Source organism: Nycticebus coucang, chromosome 19, assembly GCF_027406575.1.
Source record: "Nycticebus coucang isolate mNycCou1 chromosome 19, mNycCou1.pri, whole genome shotgun sequence".
NCBI classification, from domain to species: domain Eukaryota; kingdom Metazoa; phylum Chordata; class Mammalia; order Primates; family Lorisidae; genus Nycticebus; species Nycticebus coucang.
Genome location: NC_069798.1, coordinates 34,599,959 through 34,604,047, shown reverse-complemented (window position 1 = coordinate 34,604,047; position 4,089 = coordinate 34,599,959). Strand labels below are relative to the sequence as shown.

Here is a 4,089-nt window from a genome sequence, read left to right as displayed (position 1 = left end):
TTGTCATTTTGTTCCAAAAAATTGGTGATTTCTTTCTTAATCTCCTCTCTGACCCAGCTATCATTCAGCATAAGGTTATTTAACTTCCATGTTTTTGTATGGGTATGCAGATTCCTGTTGTTACTCAATTCAAGTTTTATTCCATGATGGTCCGAGAAGATGCATGGAATAATTTCTATTCCTTTAAATTTACTGAGGTTAGACTTGTGACCTAAAATGTGATCAATTTTGGAGTAAGTTCCGTGGGCTGATGAGAAGTATGTGTATTCAGTTTTGTTGGGATAAAATGTTCTGTAGATGTCTGCTAAATCTAAATATTGGATGGTTAGGTTTAAATCTAAGATTTCTTTGCTCAGCTTCTTTTTGGAGGATCGATCCAACACTGCCAAGGGAGTGTTGAAATCTCCAACGATTATGGAGCTGGAGGAAATCAAGTTACTCATGTCTGTTAGAGTTTCTCTTATAAATTGAGGTGCACTCTCCTGAACGCGCCCGATCTCGTCTGATCTCGGAAGCTAAGCAGGGTCGGGCCTCGTTAGTACTTGGATGGGAGACCGCCTGGGAATACCGGGTGCTGTAGGCTTAAAAAAAAAAAAAGAAAGATTGAGGTGCATTCTGGTTGGGTGCATAGATATTAATAATTGAGATCTCGTCATATTGAGTATTACCCTTAACAAATATGAAGTGACCATTCTTGTCCTTCCTTACTTTTGATGGTTTAAAGCCTACTGTATATGCAAATAAAATTGCAACACCTGCTTTTTTCTGATTACCATTTGCCTGAAATATGGATGACCATCCTTTCACCCTGAGTCTGTATTTGTCTTTTAAGTTGAGATGTGACTCTTGTATGCAACAAATATCTGGCTTGAGTTTTTGTATCCAGTCAGCTAACCTATGCCTCTTTAGAGGACAGTTTAAGCTATTCACATTGATGGAGAGTATTGATAAGTCTGGTGGAATTTTGGGTATCGAGTTTTTCAAAGGTCCAGTGGACATTTTTAATCCTTTCGCCAGTGTGGAAGTTGTAGTTTGATCCGAAGTTTCTGAGTGAGTTTACTTTTGTGGTATAGGATTGGGTTGGTCATTGTGGAGGATAGGTCTGAGAACATCCTGAAGAGCTGGTTTACTTATGGCAAATTTTTTCAACATATGAATGTCATTGAAGTATTTAATTTCTCCATCATAGATGAAACTCAATTTAGCTGGATACAAGATCCTGGGTTGAAAGTTTTTTTGCTTTAGGAGATTAAAAGTTGTTGACCACCCTCTTCTTGCTTGAAAAGTTTCAGCAGAGAGATCTGCAGTTATTCTAATATTCTTACCTTTGTACGTTATAGTTTTCTTTCGCCGGGCTGCTTTGAGAATCTTCTCTTTCATGTTAACTTTAGTGAAGCTAATTATAATATGTCTGGGAGATGGCTTATTGGGGTTGAATCGTTCTGGGGTTCTGAAGCTGTCTGCTATCTGAATTTCAGATTCTCTAGGCATGTCTGGAAAATTTTCTTTCATAATTTCATGTAGAAGGGCCTCTGTGTCCTTGGCAGCCACTTCATCATTCTCCGAAATTCCTATAACCCTTATGTTGTTTTTTTTCGAATTATCTGAGAGCTCTCTGAGTGAGTGATCCGTTTTTGCTCTCCATTTCTCTTCCTCTTTGAGAGATTGGGAGCGTTCGAAGACTTTATCTTCAATGTCAGAAATCCTTTCTTCTGCTTGCTCCATTCTGTTACTGAGGGATTCTACTGTATTTTTCATATCTTTGAGTGCTGTAAGTTCTTGTTTCAGTGTGTGTAAGTCTTTGGTGGTTTTGTCTTTAAATTCGTTAAATTCTTGAGACAATTTTTGAATTTCTCCTCGAATTCCTAATTCCATTTTATTAATTTTGTCTGCAAACCAAATTCTGAATTCGACTTCTGACATCTCAGCCAGTTGTTTATGAATGGGATCTTCAATCACATCTGCCGTATCTTTTCTTGGGGGGGTTGATCTATTCTGGTTATTCATGTTACCAGAGTTTTTCCGCTGATTCCGCCCCATGGTTTACTCCCTTTGGTTTTTCCCCTGAGGTTTTATTGAGGGCCCGTACAGTGTTGTGGCCTGAGAAACTGGGGCCCTGTCTGGTGTGGTGGAGCAAAGTGGTTGTGTCTTGTTTTCAGCTGGTTTCTGTTCGATCCTATTGCAACTTCTACTCTGGCTTGAAGTCTCAGCTGTGTGGAAAAATCAGCAATTAAGTCACCCCGCCTACCCACCTCTGGCCCCAGTTGGAAAAGGAAAATCAAACCTTCCTACAATCGCACACCCAGGGCACCGCCTGAAGAGTCCTCAGTCTATTAGCCCAGTTCAAAAGGTCCGAATCAACTGTCTCAATCGGCACTTGTCTCGGGTGGAAGGGTTCAAGAGGTCTCTGGGAACTGGATCACAGGGGCCTGGTGACTCCTCTGACACAGCTCACCCCAGTGCAGCGTGGAGTCAGGAGGAGCCACCCAGCAAACAGAGCAGTCTGGGAAGGTTGACGTCTCCTTCCCCACTTTGCCCCTCCGTTGGACCCAGTCACTGGTATCTCCGCAGATGGCTAACCCAGTTGCCTGCAGTGAACAGACACTCCAGGGGTTTGCACCTGCCTGAATCGCAAGGAAGTCTGCCAGGCCCCCGCAGACTGCCGCTATCTAGCAGGAGGAGATGGGGCCTGACATCTTTGAGTGTTTGATGCAGGTGATGGGAAGGAGGTGTTCACTCAGGCTTAGCCCCGTCCCTGATGGATGCTGCTAACAGAATAGAACAGACAACTTTGTGAAGTTCTGTCTCTGTTCCTGTCGTCGCCTACAGGAGACGGGCTGTTTTGAGTTCAAACGTCTTTGCTGCTGGAGAATTGCGTCTGAACACCTCTCTGGGTCGGCCCCGCCCTGGAGGCTTCCGGGTTTGTGAGCCGTGTCACCGGTGGCCTCCTCTGGTTGCCCAGGGAGACAGGGGGTGTGGCCTCAGAATATCCAGAAGTGAGCGTTCTGCCGTTAAAGAAAAAACGGCTGTTGATCTACCTCCAGGGAACTGCTGCTCTGATGTGGGCACTCAGGCGACCCTTTTCTCCTCTGTCCCGCACCCCAGAGTCAGCACTGAGCGGCGGCAGTTTCTGCTGGGTCCACACCCCTTAAGAGATCCCCCAAGAATCAGAACTCTTGGGGGATGGGCCCCCAGACCCCGATTGGGAGTGGGGCGGGGGGAAGCTAGAGTTTCATTCAGTTTCACGCAATACTACGGTCAGGGGAGGGCTCCTCCACTGCACCGCAGGGAAGTGCCGCCAAGGCTTGATTTCCCCTCAGCAGAGTGCCCTCTCCTCGCTCACGTATCCCAGAGTCAGCGCTGACTTGACGCAGCTCAGGCACTGTGCACTCCCCTCGAGAAATCACCCAAGGAGCCAAACTCCTGGGGGATAGGCCCTCAGACCCCGAGTGAGAGTAGGGGTTCTCAGCTCTCAGCGGGGAGGCCAGAGTCTGATTCAGTCTTGGGCCCCATATGCCCGGGGAGGGTTGGTGCACTGCACCGCAGGGAAGTGCCACGAGGCGTGACTCCCCCTCAGCCCGGTGCCCTCTCCTCACTCGGCGCACCTCAGAGTCAATGCTGACCAGTCGCAACTCGGGGACTGTCCACTCCCCTTGAGAAATCACCCAAGGATCCGAAGTCCTGGGGGACAGGCCTCCAGACCTCAGTGGGCGGGAGGGGAGCGCCGGGGATTCAGGGTTGCCGGCAAAGGATTCCCAAAGTTTTATTCAGCCCTATGTCTGGCAGGAGAACGCCACGGCACCCCAGTAGGGGCGGTAGGTCCAGTTTTTAGAAGGTCTCTCCCATGGAGTGTAGTGGGAGGGCCTTTAATTTCTGCCCGCTTGTTCAATTGTGGGGCTCTAGAGCCGGTCTCATGGGGTAGGGGGACTCCCGTCCGCTTGGTGGTGGATTTCGTACCTTTTGTTTGCGTCCTTGTGATCACAACTTGCCTCAGCGGTGTTGATGTGCGTTCTTCAGCCTTCTCTCTTGGTGAGGCTCAAGTCCACCAGGATACTTACTAAATTCCTGTCCCTTAACTCTCCTTCTGGA

At 47.5% G+C, this 4,089-nt stretch overlaps 1 pseudogene; it reads left to right on the top strand.

Annotated features, from left to right (window-relative positions):
• Nucleotides 1–464: 464 nt before the first annotated feature.
• Nucleotides 465–583, top strand: LOC128572134 (uncharacterized; annotated as a pseudogene).
• The last annotated feature ends 3,506 nt before the right edge of the window (nt 584–4,089 follow it).